Source organism: Panthera leo, chromosome C1 (assembly GCF_018350215.1).
Source record: "Panthera leo isolate Ple1 chromosome C1, P.leo_Ple1_pat1.1, whole genome shotgun sequence".
In the NCBI taxonomy this organism is placed as follows: Eukaryota; Metazoa; Chordata; class Mammalia; order Carnivora; family Felidae; genus Panthera; species Panthera leo.
The window spans coordinates 197,849,021-197,862,516 of NC_056686.1; the positions used below are offsets into that span (position 1 = coordinate 197,849,021).

The window sequence follows — 13,496 nt, forward strand, 5'->3', positions numbered from 1 at the left end:
CCCAAATAGATAAAATCATGAATGAAAATGGAATGATTACAACCAATCCCTCAGAGATACAAACAATTATCAGGGAATACTATGAAAAATTATATGCCAGCAAATTGGACAACCTGGAAGAAATGGACAAATTTCTAAACACCCACACTCTTCCAAAACTCAATCAGGAGGAAATAGAAAGCTTGAACAGACCCATAACCAGCGAAGAAATTGAATCGGTTATCAAAAATCTCCCAACAAATAAGAGTCCAGGACCAGATGGCTTCCCAGGGGAGTTCTACCAGACATTTAAAGCAGAGATAATACCCATCCTTCTCAAGCTATTCCAAGAAATAGAAAGGGAAGGAAAACTTCCAGACTCATTCTATGAAGCCAGTATTACTTTGATTCCTAAACCAGACAGAGACCCAGTAAAAAAAGAGAACTACAGGCCAATATCCCTGATGAATATGGATGCAAAAATTCTTAATAAGATACTAGCAAATCGAATTCAACAGCATATAAAAAGAATTATTCACCATGATCAAGTGGGATTCATTCCTGGGATGCAGGGCTGGTTCAACATTCGCAAATCGATCAACGTGATACATCACATTAACAAAAAAAAAGAGAAGAACCATATGATCCTGTCAATCGATGCAGAAAAGGCCTTTGACAAAATCCAGCACCCTTTCTTAATAAAAACCCTTGAGAAAGTCGGGATAGAAGGAACATACTTAAAGATCATAAAGGCCATTTATGAAAAGCCCACAGCTAACATCATCCTCAATGGGGAAAAACTGAGAGCTTTTTCCCTGAGATCAGGAACACGACAGGGATGCCCACTGTCACCACTGCTGTTTAATATAGTGCTGGAAGTTCTAGCATCAGCAATCAGACAACAAAAGGAAATCAAAGGCATCAAAATTGGCAAAGATGAAGTCAAGCTTTCGCTTTTTGCAGATGACATGATATTATACATGGAAAATCCGATAGACTCCACCAAAAGTCTGCTAGAACTGATACATGAATTCAGCAAAGTTGCAGGATACAAAATCAATGTGCAGAAATCAGTTGCATTCTTATACACTAACAATGAAGCAACAGAAAGACAAATGAAGAAACTGATCCCATTCACAATTGCACCAAGAAGCATAAAATACCTAGGAATAAATCTAACCAAAGATGTAAAAGATCTGTATGCTGAAAACTATAGAACGCTTATGCAGGTAATTGAAGAAGATATAAAGAAATGGAAAGACATTCCCTGCTCATGGATTGGAAGAATAAATATTGTCAAAATGTCAATACTACCCAAAGCTATCTACACATTCAATGCAATCCCAATCAAAATTGCACCAGCATTCTTCTCGAAACTAGAACAAGCAATCCTAAAATTCATATGGAACCACAAAAGGCCCCGAATAGCCAAAGTAATTTTGAAGAAGAAGACCAAAGCAGGAGGCATCACAATCCCAGACTTTAGCCTCTACTACAAAGCTGTCATCATCAAGACAGCATGGTATTGGCATAAAAACAGACACATAGACCAATGGAATAGAATAGAAACCCCAGAACTAGACCCACAAACGTATGGCCAACTCATCTTTGACAAAGCAGGAAAGAATATCCAATGGAAAAAAGACAGTCTCTTTAACAAATGGTGCTGGGAGAACTGGACAGCAACATGCAGAAGGTTGAAACTAGACTACTTTCTCACACCATTCACAAAAATAAACTCAAAATGGATAAAGGACCTGAATGTGAGACAGGAAACCATCAAAACCTTAGAGGAGAAAGCAGGAAAAGACCTCTCTGACCTCAGCCGTAGCAATCTCTTACTCGGCACATCCCCAAAGGCAAGGGAATTAAAAGCAAAAGTGAATTACTGGGACCTTATGAAGATAAAAAGCTTCTGCACAGCAAAGGAAACAACCAACAAAACTAAAAGGCAACCAACGGAATGGGAAAAGATATTTGCAAATGACACATCGGACAAAGGGCTAGTATCCAAAATCTATAAAGAGCTCATCAAACTCCACACCCGAAAAACAAATAACCCGGTGAAGAAATGGGCAGAAAACATGAATAGACACTTCTCTAAAGAAGACATCCGGATGGCCAACAGGCACATGAAAAGATGTTCAACGTCGCTCCTTATCAGGGAAATACAAATCAAAACCACACTCAGATACCACCTCACGCCAGTCAGAGTGGCCAAAATGAAGAAATCAGGAGACTATAGATGCTGGAGAGGATGTGGAGAAACAGGAACCCTCTTGCACTGTTGGTGGGAATGCAAATTGGTGCAGCCGCTCTGGAAAGCAGTGTGGAGGTTCCTCAGAAAATTAAAAATAGACCTACCCTATGACCCAGCAATAGCACTGCTAGGAATTTATCCAAGGGATACAGGAGTACTGATGTATAGGGGCACCTGTACCCCAATGTTTATAGCGGCACTCTCAACAATAGCCAAATTATGGAAAGAGCCTAAATGTCCATCAACTGATGAATGGATAAAGAAATTGTGGTTTATATACACAATGGAATACTACGTGGCAATGAGAAAAAATGAAATATGGCCTTTTGTAGCAACATGGATGGAACTGGAGAGTGTGATGCTAAGTGAAATAAGCCATACAGAGAAAGACAGATACCATATGGTTTCACTCTTATGTGGATCCTGAGAAACATAACAGAAACCCATGGGGGAGGGGAAGGAAAAAAAAAAAAGAGGTTAGAGTGGGAGAGAGCCAAAGCATTAGAGACTGTTAAAAACTGAGAACAAACTGAGGGTTGATGGGGGGTGGGAGGGAGGGCAGGGTGGGAGGGAGGGCAGGGTGGGTGATGGGTATTGAGGAGGGCACCTTTTGGGATGAGCACTGGGTGTTGTATGGAAACCAATTTGACAGTAAATTTCATATATTAAAAAATAAAAAAAAATAAAAAAAATAAAAATAAAAAAAAATAAAAAATAAAAAAAAAAAAAGAAAAGTGAAGCATAATTCTGCATTTTTGTTTGTTTAAAACCAAGTACTAGTTAGTATTTCACATTGTGAGCCAGCCAAACTATTATTGTTTGAACAACTGATACTCTGAGATACATGAAGCTAGGAAATTTTCCAAAGCTAATGATAGGGATGAAAAAGAGATCTGTGTATTTTGTCTTTATTTATGGAAAAAATAACTAAATTTGTTTTTATAATTTTTAATTGTAGATAGGTACCTTGTGATATGAAGTATTTCAAGTTATATATCTATATTGATTTTAATAATTAGTTTGAGCAAAAGTTCATAAATTTGGAAGTTTGTTGGAAAGTTGTTACTTTATAGAGTTGAAAGAAAATGATTACTTCAAACAATATATTGAAACCTTATTAAAATAAGTCCTAGGAGACTGAAAAAAATGAGAAATTACAGCAGGATTTTGTTTTATATGAATTTCATTGAGCTTAACAAGCCTAAAGGTTGAACTTTGAAGAGTTTTCACCATGTATGTGATTCTCAGAGTATCTATCCCACTTCAAAGAAACTCAGTGAGAATAATTTCATAGAAAATAAGGAAATTTGTGATCTTAATACACAATGCTATAATACTGACAGTATTTCATAGACATGCTGATTATTTCTTGCTTTTCTTTGAAAATTTTATATCATACTGTATCATTTCTGTCTGTATATATTTTTAAATTATAACCCATGCTTGACAATTTGCCTTTCTTAATGTGAACAGGGCATGTAACTGTCGGTCTTCTTTTGCTTAAGATAGATTGTGGGGAACCTGGATGGCTCAGTTCGTTAAGCATCTGCCTGGATTTCAGCTCAGATCATAAATTCACAGTTTTCTATTGGTGCAGAACCTGCTTAGGACTTTCTCTCCCTTCTCCCCCTCACCGCCAGCCACACACATGCTCCCTTTTTTTCTCTTTCTCTCAAAATAAATTTTAGAGAAAAGATAGATTGTATCAGTAAAATCAGCTAAGGTGATACTGATAGTTTTTCTAGATGTAATGAAAATATAAAATTATCTAAATAACTTACAGAACTTGGTATTTTCCTAAGAAGCACCATCTTTGGGTGAAGCTTATTCTTTGATAAATAAATTGAGGAACCAAAAAGAGGCAAAGATGAAAATTTTCAACTTTCAATTATTTTCTACTAAGTTCATACTTTATTTGAGGTTTTGCTAAAATTCATACATACAAATCCCATTTTTCAAATAAAATAATTTATTTTAATTTCTTTGAATGTTTCCGTTTTAACCTAGAATTTAAGTTTGAAACAGTGTCATTTCAAACTTCAGGAAACAAAATTTATCAACTAGTGAGAAAATGCTACATTTTGACCCAAATGTGGAACCGTGATTATGAGAATTATTGTGAGCAATTCATTTAAACACTACTTTTTTCTGTATCATATTTTATGCACTTTTGCATAGTTCTTGTTTTGAGAGTTGTATTTGACTTACCTTTCCAACTAAGATAGAGAAACAGTGATTGAATTTATGCTCCTGCCTGAAATAATAACTATAACAACACCAACAACATACAGACAAAATGTACGGCACAAACATTTTCAAGACACTGGACATTGAGCAATGAAGTACAGTGATCCCAGAGAAATAATAAACAAAGTGATCCCTACATTTGCATTAACTTATTACCCTGTGCAAGTTTTTAGTTCACAACTCAAAGAAGAAGAGCCTAGATGGAACTTGGTGAATTCTGTAAGGTCAGGATATGGAAGTGAATTTAGGAATATCAAGGCTTTCAGAATTCACAGAATACAGTTCTGAAGAGGAGATAGATAGATATACAGAAAACCCCAGAAATTTGCACAGGGTAAGCATTCATCAAAGAATTGAGAAAGCAGTTCATGTGAGGAAACAATATGAGGCAAAGGAGTCGCCTGAGAAAATTTAAGTGTTGCCAATATGCACACAGAGTTAATAACACCTGTTTCTACCAGTCACACTGGAAAATCTCAAAATCCATGGAGCATTAAGTAGGGCATTTAGGAGGATTTGCTTCAGTGGTAAGGAATAATTAGAACTAGACTAAATGCTGCTCTGATTCAGATTAATAAATATTAAAATCAGGAACCAAAAAGATTAAATTATTTCCAAGTGACTTAATTACATCCCAGAACAAAGCTTAAGAATATTTACAAGAATATTTTAATGTCTAACACTTAAGAAGGTAATATTCACAATGTCTAGCTTTCTTATCAAAGATAACCAGACATAAAAAGAAGAACAAAAGCACACCTACTATTAGGAGGAAAAAAAATCAACTGAAACCAACATAGAACTGACACAGATGTTAGAAGTAGCAGAGATTTAAAAACCTATTGTGAGGGGTGCCTGGGTGGCTCAGCTGGTTGAGCATATGACTTTGGCTCAAGTCATGATCTTATGGCTCATGAGTTCGAGCCCTGGATTGGGCTCTGTGCTGAGAGCTCAGAGCCTGGAGCCTTCTTCAGATTCTGTGTCTTCGTCTCTCTCTGCCCCTCCTGAAGCCCCTCCCCCTTTTTCAAAAGTATATAAACATTAATAAAATTAAAAACTTATTGTGCAACCATATGTTCAAAATGTTAGGCAGATACACAGAAGCTTTACGAGAGACCCAAATCAAAATGCTAGATATAAAAACTACAATTTCTAAGGTGTAAAATCAACTGGATGGGATTAATGAAAATTTATATATGGCAAAAGAAAAGTATATTGAAACCAAAGACATAGCAATAGAATTGTCCCAAATGACACACAAACAGAAAAGAGAATTTGTTGACCAAGGCATCATTGAGATCTGAGACAACTTTCAAGTAGTATAATGTACATGTATTTGGAGCCCCTAAAAGAAATGTAGGGAAAGCAAAACATATTTGAAGAAATAATGTCCAAAAATTTTCAAAATATGATGACCAACAAATCAGTGTACTCCAAACACAAAACTACACCAGTGCATATCATATCAAAGTGTTCCTGATAAAGAGAACATTTTAAAGCAGAAAAAAAACCCATATTATGTAAAGGGAAACACAATTAAGGATTATAGAAAACTTATTGTCAGAAATGGTGTGAGGAGACACTGGAGAAACATCTTTAGAGTGTTAAAAAATATCCTCAAAATTGAAAGCAAAGTAATGACTTTTTCCATTATACATAATGGAAATGATAGAAGATAGGATATATATACATAAAAAAGAAAGAAATAGCACCAGTAATGGCAACTATAAAGTAAATATGTAAGATTTTTTTCTTGGTATTCCATTTTAGGACCTAAGGACAAAGTAAAACAGTGTATTGTGGGATACAGAACATGCATATGAAGAAAATGTGTGACAATAATAATGTAAAGGCCAAGAGAATTGTAAGGTTTTTATACTATATGTGTAAGTGTTAAATCCTAAAGCATCCCCAAAACAACAAACAGTTTTAGAATAAGCCAGCAAAGGAAATAAAATATAAACATAACAGATATTTAATTAATTTAAAAGAAGGAAGAAAAAATGACAAGGGGAATGAAAAGCAGATAGTAAGATAGAAAGCAAATAAGTTTATAGACTTAAGCCTGACATATCAATAATCACATTAAACACAAATGGTCTCAATACAATTAAAAATCAGTGATTATAGATCCTTTTGTAGTTCATAAGCATGATGATTGGGTGTTCATGATGTTGTGTGATATGTGGCACCCTTATATCTTGTTACGATGTCAGCACATTACCCATCTGACGTGAAAAAAAAAATCAGTGATTATAAGATTGAATTTAAAAAAGGCCGAAACTAGGGGTGCCTGGGTGGCCCAGTCAGTTGAGGTCATGATCTCATGGTCTGTGAGTTCGAGCCCCGCGTCAGGCTCTGTGCTGACAGCTCAGAGCCTGGAGCCTGCTTCGCATTCTGTGTGTGTGTGTGTGTGTGTGTGTGTGTGTGTGTGTGTCTCTCAGCCCCTCCCCCACTCATGCTCTTGCTCTCTCTTTCTCTGTCAAAAATAAATAAACATTAAAAAAATAAATAAAAAAATAAAAAATAAAAAAGGACGAAATTATATTCTATATATAAGAAAACTTAGAGATGCAAATCATTAAAAGTAAATAGTTGGAAAAGGATAAACCATGCTAACACTAATCAAAAGAATGCTGGTAACATTAATGTCAGACAAAGTAGCTTTCAAAATATAGCATCATGTCACTTTATAATAATGTTAACAAATAAAATCTGTTAATAAGTAATTTTTAAAAAACATTATAATCCTAAATGTTTTTAAACTGAATCATATAGCTTCAAAATACATGGCGCAAAAGCTGATAAATATAAATCCACAATTATATTTGGAAAGATAAATATGCTTTTCTGAATAACAGAACCAGAATTGCCAGATAGAAACACAATAAAGACATAGGAGACCTGAACGGTACCAACCAACTTGACCCAATTGATCTTTACAGAATACTCAAACTCTAAACAGCATAATCCATATTCATTTCAAGTGTAGATGAAGCATGTAAGATAGATCACATCTTGGGCAACAAAAATAAGTTTCAATGATTTTATTTATTCTATTTTAATTTACCTTATTTTATTTGAAAGAGAGAGTGTGTGTGTGTGTGCATGAGCATAGGAGGGGCAGAGAGAAAGGGAGAGAGAATCCCAAGAAGGCCCCACACCCAGCACGGAGCCTAAAGTAGGACTCCATCTCATCACCACGAGTTCATGACCTGAGATGAAATCTATAGTCAGATGCTCAACCAGCGGAGCCACCCTGGCTCTCCAAATCTCAATGATTTTTAAATGATTCAAGTCATACAAAGTATTTCACTGACTGAAATGGAATTAAATTATAACTCATTCAGTTCCCAAATATTTGGAAGGCAAATAATCCATGGTTCAAGGAATCCAAAAGGGAAATAATAAAGTACTTTGAAATGAATGACAGTGAAAAACAAACATATCAAAAGCTATTGAATGCCACTAAAGCAGAACTTTGAGAGGAATTTATAGCACAAAATGATATTACAAAAGACAAAAATCGCTCAAATTAACAACCCCAGCTTTCACTTTAAGAATCCAGAAGACATGAGAATTAAACTTAAAATGAATAGAAGAAAGGATATAAGGCTAGGTGGAGTTAAGGTGATGGAATAGTAGGACTTTATGTTTGCTTCGTCACTTGAATACAGCTAGATAATTATCAAATCATTCTGAACAAGCAGGAAATCTGAGGACTGAGAGGACAAATTGCACAACTAGAGGGAGAAAAGGGGTCACATCATGGAATGTAGGAGGTACAGAGACATGATTTGGGGGAGGAAATAATCACAGGTGCTATGGAGAGGAGGGAGCCCGGATCACAGAAAGGAGAGAGAGGGGAGAGAGGGGAGAGAGGGAAAGCAGCATGCAGGAGATTGCACAAGAAAAACACTTTGCCAAAACCATTGACTGGGAAAACAAGATGGGATGATTATTGCATTTTTACAAGCTGCAGAGCTGGAAGTTTGAAGTTTTTGAAGTCAGCACCATTGCCAGGGTCAAGCCTGGCAGGCTCATTGATGCTCCCATGGAGGAGGCCAGAGGCCCGGGAGAGGACAGCATACTCTGAGGATTCCCTGAGTCGCACTAGGAGAGAAGTTCCCCTTCTTGGAGTGCATTTGGGAGAGGTGACATTGCCTCTTGGGGACAAAAGAGTCAGCAGGCCCCAGTGAGCTCCCACATTCATAAACATAGAAGTAGAGACACCTGCTGAGGACAGATAACCTGGACACCAGCTTTTTGCTATGCTTTACCATAAAATCCAAGCCCCTGTGCAGTTGTGTAACTGCTTTTCTTGGACAAACTGGCACCAGACAGAGTGAGGCAAGACCCTCCATAGAGGATAAGTGTGGGTCCCCATCATGCCAGGTCCCTGAAATTTGGTTTTGAAACCCAGCCATGCACCTGAGATAAAACACAGGATTACTGAACTGCCAGGAGGAGAGACAGCTTGGACACTGATAGGGTGAGAACAGAGATCTGATGTACGCCTGGGACACAAGAAGAGAGGTTATTCACTCTTCTATGAGTGCTTCCTGAATAATGGCAGGCATGAACTCCTATCTCTGGGGACTAGAGCAGGCCATCGCAATATTTTACCCCTCCCATCAGCAAGGACACACTTTAGTGATCCACATAGCACACACAGTGTAGGTTTGAGCCTCTTACACCAAGCCCCACCCCCATGCACTCTGCAGGTGCCTTTTTTATTTGGGATGTGTGATTGGAGCCAGACAAGAGCAGGCACCTCCCCCAAAGACCAGTACAAACCCTTGCATACACCAGGTCTGCTGATCATAGAATGCTCTAGTGGAAATAGGACCAGACACAGGCTTTCCTAACACACAAAGACAGAGACATGGATAAAATGCCAAGACAGAGGAATTAAAGAACAAGAAGAGGCTACAGCCAGGGAGCAAATCAAAACAGATATAAGTAACATGTCTGAACCAGAATTTAAAACAATAATTATAAGGATACTAGCTGGGTTTGTGAAAGGCATAGAAGATGCCAGGAAGTCCCTCACCACAGAGACAAAGGACCTAAAAACTAGTCAGCTCAAAAAAAAAAAAAAAAAAAAAAAAAAACTTTAACCAAAATGCAAAAACAACTGAATGTAATGACTACATGGATGGGAGAAGCAGAATGAATAAGTGGTATAGAAGATAAAATTATGGAAAATAATGAAGTTAAAAAGAAGAGGGAAAGAAAAATATTGGATGGCTAATGTAGACTTAGAGAACTCAGCAACTCCATAAAGCATAATAACATTTGTATCATAGGAATCCCAGAGGAAAAAGAGAGGGAAAAGGGGGCAGAAGGTTTGTTTGAATAAATTAAAGCTGAAAATTTTCCTAATCTGGGAAGGAAACAGATATCCAAATCCAGGAGGCACAAAGAACTCCCCTCAAAACTGATCAACAAAAGTCGGCCTATGTCAAAACATATCATTGCAAAATACAGAGATAAGGAAAAAATCCTGAAAGAAGCAAAGGAAAGAATCTCTAAACTGCAAGGGAAGACAAATCACATTACAGAACATCTTTCCACAGAAACCTGGCAGGCCAGAAGGGAGTGGCATGATTATTCAATGTGCTAAGTGGGAAAAATATACAGCCAAAAATACTTTATCCAACAAGGTTGTCATTCAGAATGGGAGAGATAGTTTCCTAGACAAACAAAAAGTAGAGTTTGTGACACCTAAACCAGCCCTGTATGAATATTAAAGGAGATTATTTGAGTGGGAAAGAAAAACCAAAAGCAACAAAGACAAGTAAAGAACAGAGAAAATCTCCAGAAGCACTGACTTTTTATAGGTAATACAATGGGACTAAATTCATAACTGTCAATAATAACTCTGAATGTGAATGGACTAAATTCTCCAATTAAAAGACATAGGACATCAGAATGGATAAAAAAAAAATACCCATGCATATGCTGCCTAGAAGAGACTCTTTTTTATTTTATTTTATTTTATTTTATTTTATTTTAATTTTATTTTATATTTTTCAATACATGAAATTTATTGTCAAATTGGTTTCCATACAACACCCAGTGCTCATCCCAAAAGGTGTCCTCCTCAATACCCATCACCCACCCTCCCCTCCCTCCCACCCCCTATCAACCCTCAGTTTGTTCTCAGTTTTTAAGAGTCTCTTATGCTTTGGCTCTCTCCCACTCTAACCTCTTTTTTTTTTTCCTTCCCCTCCCCCATGGGTTTCTGTTAAGTTTCTCAGGATCCACATAAGAGTGAAAACATATGGTATCTGTCTTTCTCTGTATGGCTTATTTCACTTAGCATCACACTCTCCAGTTCCATCCACGTTGAAGAGACTCATTTTAGACCTAGAGACACCTGAAGACTGAAAGTGAGGTGATGGAGAACCATCTATCATGCTATAGACATCAAAAGAAAGCTGGAGTAGCCATACTTATATCAGACAAACTAGATTTTAAACCAAAGACTTTAACAAGAGATAAAAAAGGGTACTATATCATAATAAAGGGATCTATCCAACAAGAGGATCTAACAATTTTAAATATTTATGCCCTAACTTGGAAATATCCAAATATATAAATCAAGTAATAGCAAACATAAAGAAACTCATTGATAACAATATAATACTAGTAGGAGACCTTGACACCTCATTTACAACAATGGACAGATCATCTAAGCAGAAAACCAAAAGGTAACAACGGTTTTGAATGACACCCTGGATCAGATTACCTAACAGATATATTCAGAATGTGTCATCCTAAAACAGCAGAATACACATTCTTTTTTAGTGCACATGGGGCATTCTCCACAATAGATCATGTACTGGATCACACATGAGGCCTCAACAAATACAAAAAGATTGAGATCATACCATGTATATTTCAACAATCCTATGAAACTTGAAGTCAACCACAAGAAAAATTTTGAAAAGACCAAAAATACATGGAGGTTAAAGAGCATTCTACTAAAGAATGAATGGGTTAACCAGGAAATTAAAGAAGAAATTTAAAAAAATACATGGAAGCAAATGAAAATTAAAACACTACAGTCCAGAACCTTTGGGGTGCAGCAAGGAGGATATATATAGCAATACAGGCTTACCTCAAGAAGCAAGAAAGCTCTCAAATACACAACCTAACTTATACTTAAAGGAGCTAGAAAAGGAACAGCAAATAAAGCCTAAACCCAGGAGAAGAAGGGAAATAATAAAAATTAGAGCAGAAATAAATGACATAGAAACAAACAAACAAATCCCAGTAAGGCAGATCAATGAAACTAAGCTGGTTCTCTGAAAGAATTAATAAAATTGATGATCCCCTAGTCAGAGAAAGGACCCAAATAAAAAACATCATGAATGACAGAGGAGAGATCACAACCCACACCACAGAAATACAATCTTGAGAGAATATTATGAAAATTGTATGGCAACAAATTGGGTAATCTGGAATAAATGGATAAATTCCCAGAAACATACAAACTACCAAAACTGAAACAGGAAGAAATAGAAAATCTGAACAGACCCATAACCAACAAAGAAATTGAATCAATAATCAAAATTCTCCCAACAGATAAAAATCCAGGGCCAGATGGCTTCCCAGGGGAATTCTACCAGACATTTAAAGAAGAGTTAATATCTATGCTTTACAAACTGTTCCAAAAATATAGAAATGGAAGGTAAACTTCCAAACTTATTCTATGAGTCTAGCATTACCTTGATTCCAAAACCAGACAAAGAACCCAGTAAAAAGGAGATCTACAAGTCAATACCCCTGATGAACATAGATGCAAAAATTCTCAACAAGATACTAGCAAATTAAATCCAACAGTACATTAAAAGAATCACTCACCATGATCAATTAGGATTTATTCCTGGGCTGATGAGGTGGTTCAATATTCTCAAATCAATCGATGTGATACGTTACATTAATAAAAGAAAGGATAAGAGCCATATGATTCCTCAATAGATGCAGAAAACACATGTGACAAAACACGGCATCCATTTGTTGTTGAGGGATAAATACCTTCAACAAAGTAGGGATAGAGTAAATATACCTCAACATCACAAAGTCCATATACAAAAGACCCACAGCTAATATCATCTTGAACGAGGGAAAACTGAGAGCGTTTCCACTACAGTGAGGAACAAGACAGGGATGTCCACTCTCACTATTGCTATTTAACATGGTACTGGACGTCCTAGCCTCAAAAATCAGACAAAGAAATAAAAGGCATCCAAATCAGGAAGGAAGAAGTTAAACTTTCACTGTTTGCAGATAACATGATACTCTGTATAAAATCCAAAAGACTCCACCAAAAAATTGCTAGAACTGATACATAAATTCAGTAAAGTTGCAGGCTATAAAATCAATGTACAGAAATCCATTGCCTGTCTATACACCAATAATAAAAGAGCAGAAAGAGAAATCAAGGAACTGATCCTATTTACAACTGTACCAAAAACCATAAGATACCCAGGAATAAACCTAACCAGGAGAAAAAAGAACTATAGAATACTTATAAAAGAAATTGAAGGTGTCACAAAGAAATGGAAGAAACATTCCATGCTCATGGATTGGAAATATAAATATTGTTAAAATATGTATACTACCCAAAGCAATCTATACATTTAATGTAATCTCTATCAAAATACCACCAGCATTTTTAAGAGCTATAGAAAATAATTCTACATTTTTATGGTACCACAAAAGACCCCAAATAGCCAAAGCAATACTGAGACACCAAACCAAACCTGGAGGCATCATCACAATTCTGGAGCCCAAGCTATCTTACAAAGCTGTAGTCATCAAGACAGTATCAGACTGGCACAAACACACACACATCAATCAATGAAGCAGAATAGAAAATGCAGACATGGATCCACAATTATATGGTAAACTAATCTTTAACAAAGCAGGAAAGAATATCCAATAGAAAAAAAGACAGTCTCTTCAATAAGTGGTAGTGGGAAAACTGTACAGCAACATG

At 36.4% G+C, this 13,496-nt stretch overlaps 1 protein-coding gene and 1 non-coding gene across 3 annotated transcripts in view; both read left to right on the top strand.

Moving 5' to 3' along the window:
* SPAG16 (sperm associated antigen 16) overlaps nt 1-13,496 on the top strand; it is a 1,016,770-nt gene that overhangs the window by 880,703 nt on the left and 122,571 nt on the right. The window lies entirely within an intron of this gene.
* On the top strand, nt 6,617-6,720 carry LOC122229084. Its single transcript, XR_006206943.1, has one exon. It is a non-coding gene; the product is annotated as a small nucleolar RNA U13 (small nucleolar RNA).